Here is a 12,644-nt window from a genome sequence, read left to right on the forward strand (position 1 = left end):
CTATGATCTAAAGATACTTTTACCTTAAACGTACCATTGGTATATCAAAGGATTAATTTTCTCCTAGGAAGCATGTTTTATTTTAAAATTAATTTAAAAATTAAAATTTAGGAGGCGGAGCCAAGATGGCAGAATAGACAGACGCTTCCAGTGAGCCCTCTTTACAACAAAGACCCGAAAAAACAAGTAAAACGACTATATTTGGGACAAGCTGGGAGCCCTGAGCATCAAAGGCAAGCTTAGACAACGAACTGAGGGGCAGGAGGAGGAAGAGACCGTTCAGAAGTAGAGAGGAGTTGCCGGACCTGAATCGTGGGGAGCCCTCAGGCATCATTCCCAGGGTGGCAGTGGCGGCAGCAGCAGGCTGACACTAGCATTCGGCCGCAGTTTCCTCAGGGAGAGGCAGCCAGCCACACAGTCCACTCACACCTCCAGAACCTGAGGAGAATGGCGCTCTCAGCAAAAGCTAAGTACTTGCGTACACTTTACCTTGCCCCCCTCACCCCCAAGCCGGCTACAGCGGCTGAATCCCTGGGCCTGAGATACACCCTGGTGAACACCTAGAGCCATCCTCCCGGCCTTGGGAAGGAAAAAATTTGCAACTGGGGGAGAAGATAATTTGCTAGCTCCATTAAACGGGAAAGCTCAGGACAGAAGCAGCTCCTGTCCAGGCATAACCGTCCGTGGACCTTGAGCACCCTTCCCTTCTGCACGGACCTATGTGGGCCTACTTCAGGAGAATAGGCCATTGTTGGCAAACTCCAACCACTTCAGCTGTGCGGTGGAGAGGTGGGTGTTTGACGTTTGACATTGCTTTGCCTGTTAAACAAGGTCCTCACCTACCCACATCAGGGACCTAAGGACTGGTAGCACCACTCAGGTCACCCAACCACCCATGACAGGGGCCCAAAGATAACTGGTACCTCCCAGTCCTTACAACCAAAAACTTTGCGTGCACATGGTCCCTCTGCAGAACCCACCCACCAGCACGCTCTAGGGTACAGAGACGTGTTTTCCTCAGAGACACTTGGGGGTCGGTTCTCAGTCCCCTGCCTTGTTCAGAGTGTAACCCCCTGCTGCAATCAGATACCGGTATATACGCCAATCACCCCTGTCCCTCTAAGACTGTAGGACAGAGCCTGTACCACACACTTGATGATCAGCTACCTGGGAACCTGAGCTGAATTCATATAAGAAAGCTGAATGGACTCCTAGACTGATATACCTGATAACAGCTCTAGCTAGCTGGGCACAGGACACCAGAGCTCCAAAGGTGAGAATGATCAAGCTAGCTCACTCAAGCAACCCACAGGGGTATACCAAAACAAAACAAAGCAAGCAGCTACGACACAGTAAGCAAGAATAAACTAATATAGTAACTTATAGATGGCTTGGAGACAACAGTCAATATCGAGTCACATAAAGAAAGAGACCATGATCACCTCAACAGGCTCTCAAAACAAAGAATCCAGGGATCTTCTAGATGAAAGTGCCTTCCTGGAATTACCAGATACAGAATACAAAAGTTTAATATACAGAATCCTTCAAGACATCTGGAAGGAAATGAGGCAATGTGCAGAACAAGCCAAGGAACACACAGATAAAGCAAATGAAGAAATTAGAAAGATTATTCAGGAACATAATGAAAAGTTTAATAAGCTGGAAAAATCCACAGGCAGACAGCAATCAGAAATTTAGAAGATTAGCAATAAAATTACAGAAGTAGACAACTCAATAGAAAGTCAGAGAAGCAGAATTGAGCAAGTAGAAGGTAGAATTTTGGAACTTGAAGATAAATCACTTGGCACTAATATATTTGAAGAAAAATCAGATAAAAGAATTTAAAAAAATGAAGAAAACTTAAGAATCAACAGAAATAACCTATGAGTGACTGGAGTACCAGAACAGGGAGGGATAATAGAAATACAGAGAAAATTGTTGAAGATTTGTTGGCAGAAAACTTCCCTGATATTGTGAAAGATGAGAAGGTATCTATCCAAGATGCTCATCGAACTCCACATAAGGTAGATCCGAAAAGAAAGTCACCAAGACATATTATAATCAAGCCTGCCAAAACGAAAGATAAAGACAGAATTATAAGAGCAGCGAGGGATAAACGAAAAGTTACCTACAAAGGAGAGCCGATAAAAATAAGCTCACACTACTCAGCAGAAACCATGCAGGTAAGAAGGCAGTGGGATGACATATTTAAAAAACTGAAGGAAAAAAATTGCCTGCCAAGAATCATATATCCAGCAAAACTGTCTCTTAAATATGAAGGTGAAATTAAGACATTTCCAGATAAACACAAGTTTAGGGAATTCGTAAAAACCAAACCAAAACTACAGGAAATACTAAAGGGAGTTCTTTGGTTAGAAAATCAATAATATCAGGTATCAACCCAAGACTAGAACACTGGGCAGGGCAACCAGAAGTCAACCCAGACAGGGAGATCCAAAAAAAACAGAGCAAGATTATTTAAAAAAAAAAAAAAAAGCCCAGAACAGGGTAACACCAATGTTATTACATAAAAGAAGACAACATTAAAATAATAAAGAGGGACTAAGAAATGTAATCATACACCTTGCATATGGAGAGGAAGATACCGCGATACAAAGAAATCAAAGTGAGTTTTAAATTTAGAAAAATAGGGGTAAATAATAAGGTAACCACAAAGGAGACAAACTATCCTACTAATCAAAATAAAATACAAAGGAAAAATACAGACTCAGCAGAAACAAAATCAACAACAAATATGAGGAAAGGACAATATAAGAAGAAAATCTACTCAGCACATAAAATCAAGCGGGAAAAAGAAACTGTCAACACACAAAAAAAGACATAAAAATGATAGCACTAAGTTCATACCTATCCGTAATTACCCTGAATGTAAATGGACTAAACGCACCAATAAAGAAACAGAGAGCGGCAGAATGGGTTAAAAAACAAGATCCGTCTATATGCTGCCTACAAGAGACACCCCTTAGAGACACAAACTAAAACCAAAGGATGGAAAAAAATATATCAAGCAAACAACAATCAAAAAAGAGCAGGAATGGCAATATTAATTTCTGACAAAATAGACTTTAAAGTTAAATCCATCATAAAGGATAAGGAAGGATACTAATGATTAAAGGGACAATACACCAAGAAGATATAACCATATTAAATATTTATGCACCCAATGACAGGGCTGCAAGATACATAAAACAAACTCTGTCAGCATTGAAAAGTGAAACAGGTCCACAATAAGAGTAGGAGACTTCAACACACCACTTTCGGTGAAGGACCAGACATCCAGAAAGAAGCTCAATAAAGACACGGAAGATCTAAATGCCACAATCAACCAACTTGACCTCGTAGACATACCCCAGAACACTCCACCCAAAAGCAACCAAGTATACTTTCTTTTCTAGTGCACATGGAACATTCTCTAGAATAGACCACATATTAGGTCATAAAGCAAGCCTTAGCAGAATCCAAAACACTGAAATATTACAAAGCATCTTCTCTGACCATAAGGCCATAAAAGTGGAAATCAGTAACAGGAAAAGAAATCAAACACTTGGAAACTGAGCTCAAAAAAGACTGGATTATAGAAGACATTAAGGATGGAATAAAGAAATTCAGAGAATCCAATGAGAATGAAAACACTTTCTATCAGAACCTTTGGGACACAGCAAAAGCGGTGCTCAGAAGCCAATTTATATCAATAAATGTGCACATCCAAAAAAGAAGAAAGGGCCAAAATCAAAGAATTATCCCTACAACTTGAACAAATAGCAACAAAAGAAACCCACAGGCACCAGAAGAAAACAAATAATAAAAATTAGAGCTAAACTAAATGAAACAGAAAAACAAGTGAAAGAATTAACAAGACCAAAAGCTGGTTTTTTAAAAAACCAACAAAATTGATAAACCACTGGCCAAACTGACAAAAGAAAAACAGGAGAGGAAGCGAATAACCCGAATAAGAAATGAGATGGGGATATTACAACGGACCCAACTGAAATTAAAAGTCGTATCAGATTACTATGAAAAACTGTATTCAAATTTGAAAACCTAGAAGAAATGGATGAATTCCTAGAAACACACTACCTACCTAAACTAACACAAACAGAGGTAGAACAACTAAAGAGACCCATAACAAAAGAAGAGATTGAAAAGGTAATTAAAAAATGCCCAACAAAAAAAAAAAATCCCTGGTCCAGAGGGCTTCACTGCAGAGTTCTACTAAACTTTAAGAGAAGAGTTAACACCACTACTACTAAAGGTATTGCAGAGCATAGAAAAGGATGGAATACTACCAAACTCATTCTATGAAGCCACCATATCCCTGATACCAAAACCAGATAAAGACACCACAAGAAAATTATAGACCTATATCCCTCATGAATATAGATGAAAAATCCTCAACAAAATTCTAGCCAATAGAATTCAGCAACATATCAAAAAAATAATTCACCATGACCAAGTGGGATTCATACCAGTTATGCAGGGATGGTTCAACATTAGAAAAACAATTAATGTAATCCACCACATAAATAAAACAAAAAACAAGAATCACATGATTTTATCAATTGATGCAGAAAAGGCATTTGACAAAGTTCAACACTCATTCCTGATAAAAGCTCTCAGCAAAATAGGAATAGAAGGAAAATTCCTCAACATAATAAAGTGCATTTATACAAAGCCAACAACCAACATCACCCTAAACGGAGAGAGCCTGAATGCATTCCCACTGAGATCGGGAACCATACAAGGATGCCCTTTATCACCACTCTTATTCAACACTGTGCTGGAAGTCCTAGCCACAGCAATTAGGCTAGATAAAAAAATAAAGGGCATCCAGATTGGCAAGGAAGAAGTCAAAGTATCTCTATTTGCAGATGACATGATCTTATACACAGAAAACCCTAAGAATCCTCCAGAAAACTACTGAAACTGATAGAAGAGTTCAGCAGAGTATTGGGATACAAGATAAACATACAAAAATCAGTTGGATTCCTCTACACCAACAAAAAGAACATTGAAGAGGAAATCACCAAATCAATGCCATTTACAGTAGCCCCAAAGAAGATAAAATACTTAGGAATAAATCTTACCAGAGAGGTAAAGGACTTATACAAAGAAAACTACAGTACACTTCTCCAAGAAACCAAAAGAGACATAAGTGGAAGAACATAACTTGCTCATGGATACGAAGACTTAACATTATAAAAGTATCTATTCTACCAAAAGCGATCTATACATTTCATGCGATTTCGATCCAAATCCCAAGGACATTCTTTAATGAGATGGAGAAACAACACCAACTTCATATGGAAGAGAAAGAGGCCCCGGATAAATAAGGCATTACTGAAAAAGACGAACAAAGTGGGAGGCCTCACACTACCTGATTTTAGAAACTATTATACCGCCACAGTAGTCAAAACAGCCTGGTACTGGTACAACAACAGATACATAGACCAATGGAACAAAATTGAGAATCCAGACATAAATCCATCCACATATGAGCAGCTGATATTTGACAAAGGCCCCAAAACAGTTAAATGGGGAAAAGACAGTCTTTTTAACACATGGTGCTGGCACAACTGGATATCCATCTGCAAAAACATGAAACAAGACCCACACCTCACTCCATGCACAAAAACTAACTCAAAATGGATCAAAGACCTAAATATAAAAAAAATCTAAAACGATAAAGATCATGGAAGAAAAATAGGGACAACGTTAGGAGCCCTAACACATGGCATAAACAGTATGCAAAACATTATAAAGAATGTAGAAGAAAAACTAGATAACTGGGAGCTCCTAAAAATCAAACATCTATGCTCATCCAAAGACTTCACCAAAAGAGTAAAAAGACTACCTGCAGACTGGGAAAAAGTTTTTAGCTATGAGATTTCTGATCAGCGCCTGATCTCTAAAATCTACATGATACTGCAAAAACTCAACTGTAAAAAAAACAAATAACCCAATTAAAAAATGGGCAGAAGATATATAAATAGACACTTCACTAAAGAAAACATTCAGGTAGCTAACAGATATATGAGGAAATGTTCACGGTCATTAGCCATTAGAGAGATGCGGATCAAAACTACAATGAGATTTCATCTCACTCCAACAAGGCTGGCATTAATCCAAAACACACAAAATAATAAATGTTGGAGAGGCTGTGGAGAGACTGGAACACTTCTACACTGCTGGTGGGACTGTCAAATGGTACAACCACTTTGGAAATCAATTTGGCACTTCCTTAAAAAGCTAGAAATTGAACTACCATACGATCCAGCAATCCCACTCCTTGGAATATATCCTAGAGAAATAAAGAGCCTTTACACGAACATATACATGCACACCCATGTTTACTGCAGCACTGTTTACAACAGCAAAGAGATGGAAGCAACCAAGGTGCCCATCAACGGATGAATGGATAAATAAATTATGGTATATTCACACAATGGAGTACTACGCATCGATGAAGAATAGTGATGAATCTGTGAAACATTTCATAACATGGAGGAACCTGGAAGGCATTATGCTGAGTGAAATTAGTTGCAAAAGGACAAATATCGTATAAGACCACTATTATAAGAACTTGAGAAACAGTTTAAACTGAGAAGAAAACATTCTTTTGTGGTTACAAGAGCGGGGAGGGAGGGAGGGTAGGAGAGGGGCATTCACTAATTAGATAGTAGATAAGAACTACTTTAGGTGAAGGGAAAGACAACACACAATACAGGGGAGGTCTGCACAATTGGACTAAACCAAAAGCAAAGAAGTTTCCCAAATAAACTGAATGCTTCGAAGGCCAGCGCAGCAGGGGCAGGGGTCTGGGGACCATGGTTTCAGGGGACATCTAAGTCAATTGGCATAATAAAACCTATTAAGAAAACATTCTGTATCCCACTTTGAAGAGTGTCCTCTGGGGTCTTAAACACTAGCAAGCAGCCATCTAAGATGCATCAATTGGTCTCAACCCACCTGGATCAAAGGAGAATGAAGAGTACCAAAGACAGAAGGTGATTACGAGCCCAAGAGACAGAAAGGGCCACATGAACCAGCGACTACATCATCCTGCGACCAGAAGAACTAGATGGTGCCCGGCTACAACCGACGACTGCCCTGACAGGAACTCAACAGAGAACCCCTGAGGAAGCAGGAGAGCAGTGGGATGCAGACCCCAAATTCTCCCAAGACCAGACTTAATGGTCTGACTAAGACTAGAAGGACCCCGGTGGTCACGGCCCCCAGACCTTCTGTTGGCCCAGGACAGGAACCATTCCCGAAGCCAACTCTTCAGACATGGATTGGACTGGACAATGGGTTGGAGAGGGATGCTGGTGAGGAAGGAGCTTCTTGGATCAGGTGGACACTTGAGAGTATGTTGGCATGTACTGCCTGGAAGGGAGATGAGAGGGTGGAGGGGGTCAGAAGCTGATGAAATGGACACAAAAAGAGAGAGTAGAGGGAGAGAGCAGGCTATCTCATTAGGGGAGAGCAATTGGGACTGTGTAGCAAAGTGTGTATGGGTTTTTGTGTGAGAGACTGACTTGATTTGTAAACTTTCACTTAAAGCACTGTAAAAATTATTTTAAAAAAATTAAAATTTAACAAACTAATTAAGACAGTCAATATAAAAGATACTATTAATCTAATTTAGGAGTGGCCCATATGCTCATCACCTAGAATCCTAACTGGCCAAAATTTAAAACCCAACGGCCCTGATTCCACAAATACACTAAATTTCTTTCATGTGAAGATAAGTTTATTATCACTTTTGACAAACACTTTGTCAGCAATACCGACTGCTGCCTACATATTAACTTCTTTGGCACTATACCTGGTGTTTTTATCACAATGATGAAGGTGGCCAGGGTTCCCATAAATATTAACATTTTATACAGGCTAAACAGTTAGTAAAAATCAGTTCATTTACTATCAGCCAAGTGTGTGTATACTTAATCCCACCCTCTTTCCAAGTTTTTGAAGTTGTTTTGCTGTGCGGATGCTGGTCTGTCCATAATTTAATACAAAATATATCTATAGACATTTCTGCAGAGTTAGCACTAAAACTGCGAATTGATGACACTTTCAAGGCAAAGCAGAACGATGTGTTCCTTCAGGTGGTCTTCACTGAATTTCGACTTTCACTGCTCTGTCAAACCAGTGTGCCTGAACACTGACGTTTCATAGTTTATAAAGATACCTACCTACATGAGTTTAAAAATTGATCTGCACAAAAGAAATTTAAAAAAAAAAGTTGAATACAACAAATTTGGTTTTTAAAATACAAAAATAGTATGTCACTTCTGTCATGGCCGACAATTGGACATGTATACACACGCAGGAGAAAAGCTCAGATTTGTCATCTAACAGCTGTAGCTTGTATATCTATATTACGATGAACACACTGCCACTGAGTTTTTAGACTGACAGAAGTGTATTCAAAATATTTCATATACTAAGTACTGTAATACTCTCTGCATGTATTTAAAAAACAAACCCGTTGCCTTCAAGTCGATTACGACTCAAAGGACCCAACAGGACAGAGTAGAACTGCCCCACAGGGTTCCCAAGGAGCGGCCTGTGGATTATGAACTGTTGACCTTTTGTTTAGCAGCCAAGCTCTTAACCACTGTGCCAGCAGGGCTCCATCTGCATGTAGAGATGTTGGTAGTAAGAGCTTTTGTTCTACTTGATTAAAAGTATGCCTTAAGCAAGCTAGTACTAAGCACACTAAAATCACAACAGTTAAGAATCCATGACCTTATGTAGAGAAACCCAAAATGTACAAAATACAACTATAAAAGCAAGGAACAATTATTGCCATCCACGATTTTAAACTAAACACTGCATAAAAATGCAATTCGGAACATCAAGGTCAAATTTACGTTCACACTCGAGATCAAAAGGTCAGCGGTAAGTTCTACCAACACAATACTCAACGAGGATTTAGAAAAGGAAATACATCCTCCTTGCTGGTGTAAAGCAGATAAGCACCTGCTACCTTTAATCAAGACACTGACCTAGGGGCTGGGATTTACAGCAAAAATCCCAGTCCTCAGAGATGACACTGTGGTTGAAAACACACAGACAATAAACACATCAATATAGAACAGGTCAAGGGAGAACAAAGTGCCATGAAGAAAAATCAAGCAGGGAAGGAAATGGACCTAGGAAATGTCAGGAGATGCTACAGAAGAACTTTCTGAGGAGGTACTATTTGTACAGAAACCTAAATGATACGGGGGAACAAGCCATCCAAGTACCTGGGGCAGATCCTACCAGGCAGTGAACAGTCATGGGTGTTAGCTGGAATATAGTTGTAATATTTGAAGAACAAGGAGCCCTGGTGGAGCAACAGTTAAGCGCTCAGCTACTAACCGAAAGGTTGGCAGTTCTAACCGACCCATCCACTCCATAGGAGAAAGACTCAATGACCAGCTCCCATAAAGATTACAACCTAGAAGACCCTATGAGGCAGTTCTCCTCTGTCACAGGAGATAACTATCAATCAAAATCAACTCGACAGCACCCAACAACACTTTGAGGAACAGTGAGCAGGCTGGTGTGCTTCAGTGCAGTGAGGAGGGGGAGAGTGGCAGGAAACAGGTTGGAGAGGCAGCTGGGGGCCAGATCTGATAGGAGTCTGGACGGCTTTTCTGAGTGATTTGAGATTCTTGGGAGAAGTGTTGAGCAGAAAGGTGACATGACCTGATTTATGTGTTTAAAAGTATCACTCAGCAGTGCTAGTGAGGTACCCCACCCTGCCCACAAAACCACCCATCCCTCTAACCTCTAATTTTCACCCAGAGATATGAAAGAGCTTCCTGGTATGATTTTGCCACCTCTTAACCCGTTACCGTAAGTGTACTGTATCAACCCAGCTCTCCAGAGGCCTAACTTCATTTGCTAAATGAACTGAAATCTCCAGTTTCTTATCTCAATAACCACATGAAGAAACAGTGCCAACAGTCAAAATAAGCAAAAGGTGCTTCCTATAAGGCCTGGAATAAAAGAATTTGATCAAATTTAAAAAATGTCCCTTTTAAAATAAAAACTAAATTTTTTAAATTACAGTAAAGAGAGATCTCACATGATGAATAATTTTTCTAGCCAGTCAGCTGTCTTCTTTTTTTATGTTGATAGTCATTTTATAATCTTCCCTCTTCACCATCTACCTTCGCCCAGGCTTTAAATATTTTGATGCAGACACTCATCAAACAGTCGAAGGCCAGGTTTTCATAACGACCACTGCGAAGGCTGGACTCTTTCTTTACCCCCATACAACATGGATGAGAGTATGACACACTGGAAAACTACCTTAACGCCATGTAGGATATGAGCGAGAAGAGAATGAATCAGTTCAGAAAGTCATTTTGTTAAAAATATTTATTTAAAAAAATACAATTGTCCATATCTAGTTGCACATATACCTATTAACGTATTTGTATAATTTTGGACTTTAGTAAATTTGCTACAGTGCTTTCTTAAAGCCAGCTTACATTATACAAAGCAAATTCCTGTCAGTTCTTACATAAAATAGTTCTTGAAATGTATCATCTTGCTAAAAAGATGCGTATCACCATGACAGAATTTAACAAAATTTCTGCATAAAACTTGAAGCGATAGAAAACACATCACCTGGCTGGTAATTCAGAGCAACCCTTCACTATCTGGAGATGCACTGAGTATCATTACACTTTTTTCTTGTAAAAGCAGCATACCATAAAGCCCTCAAAGTGCTAGCGCCATCTTTGCCTCACCTAACTAAACTCTTCATAAACTTTATATCAAGTTTCTCTGCCTCATACAAATAGGAGAATTCCAGACTCTAGCTACAATCACACTAACCGACCTAGGAACCACAGCCCTTGTTTCCCAGCAGGGAAATCAGAACTGCTCAGCTAGAAGATACGGCAGTTTCTTACGTGATATTGAGTGTAATGTACACAACAAAATAAAGGCCACTGGTAATAAAAACCCAACACCAAACCTGTTGCTGCCAAGTCGACTGCAACTCAGAGCGACCCTACAGGACAGAGTAGAACTGCCCCATAGGGTTTCCAAGGCTGTAATCTTTACGAAAGCAGACTGCCACATCTTTCTACCACGGAGCTGCTGGTGGGTTTGAACTGCCGACCTTTCGATTAGGAGCCAAGAGCTTTAACCACTGTGCCACCAGGGCTCCTTCAATTGGTAATACTGCCCCAAAAAACAGAAAATATGAAATGTCTTACAAGGGACTGCGTCCCCTGCATACCAACAGACGATAAGCAACAATGCTTAAACAGAACAGCCGCTTCAACATTTAATGTGAATTTTAATAAATGTTAGTTAGCGATTACCAATTTAATTGCTTTTTTATGAAAAAGAATACAAAAAGGTGATTTTAATACTTTGAAGGTCTCCCTAATGTAAATCACACTGAAATTAAGACAAGTTATTAATAACACTTTAACAGTTATTCATTCCTTTGGGTAGGTGGGCACTTACATCATATACAAGCATCTATCTATATAAAAGCGGTGGATACCGAATACTATAAGCTAAAGATTTCAATAAAATAAACAATGAAGTAACCGTCTTCTCAACCTCACTGATCTAGGTTTCAGGAAGGTGCGTGTCCCTAACTGAGACACACATGAATGATGACGTCTGTCTCATGGGTTTCCCCTGCTGCAGACACACTGCAACAGTCCATGGAAGACGTGCTTTTTTTGGAATTACAGAGGCTGGGTGAATGAAAATCAAGTTTATCGTTTAACATCATTTAATTTTTAAGTGATGTCCACACTGAGTAGTCCACAAACTGCCAGAGCCACTGTGGCCAAGGCACCTGGCCAGTGAAATTTCAGATCATCCAGCTACACTTATTTCCCATTAATCATACTCATTCCAAGTGGTCTCCTGGTATAAACATTTTTACAACATCCAGTATCGCTTGTGAAAAACTATTAGTTTCTTTTTCAAAATGCAAAATTATATATATATATATATATTTTTAACCCAACTTATTTATTCAGTGAATAAAGGGCAGAATCCTCCCTAAAAACTGATTTTAGTAAAAACTTTTATTCACCTCAAACCAAATGCTTAAACCAAAGGTAACCAGTAGCAAAATGACTGGACTGAGTTTCATATTTAATCTTCCCTACCCACAAAGATAAATGAAACTGCTAGAAGGCAAAAGTGAAGAAACAGATCTGATTGTTGTCAGCAAAAGATCCATGGCTAAACTGAACAGACAGGCCTCGGGTAATCAAGAATTAATTGCATTCATTTCTCTTCCATTTTTACATATGTGTGTCTTAGCTAAATTCACTATTATTGGACAGGGAAGTTCATGAAATATGCTACTATACCACATGACCAATGAGTATAATGTAATATAAAGGCCACTGGTAATACTGCCCCAGAAACAAAAAATACAAAATGTCTTACAAGGGACTATGTACTCTGCATAGCAACAGACAGTAAGCAACAATGCTTAAACAGAAAAGAAACTTAAAATGGGATAGTTTACAAAGTTGAATATAATCCATCAATTGCGAATCATTAAAACATTTCATAAATTTCTACAAAGCGCAACAGTAAAAGCTTGTAAATTATTTTAAAACATCTTGGCCAAAAGAGCA

This window comes from Elephas maximus, chromosome 18 (genome assembly GCF_024166365.1).
Source record: "Elephas maximus indicus isolate mEleMax1 chromosome 18, mEleMax1 primary haplotype, whole genome shotgun sequence".
In the NCBI taxonomy this organism is placed as follows: Eukaryota; Metazoa; Chordata; class Mammalia; order Proboscidea; family Elephantidae; genus Elephas; species Elephas maximus.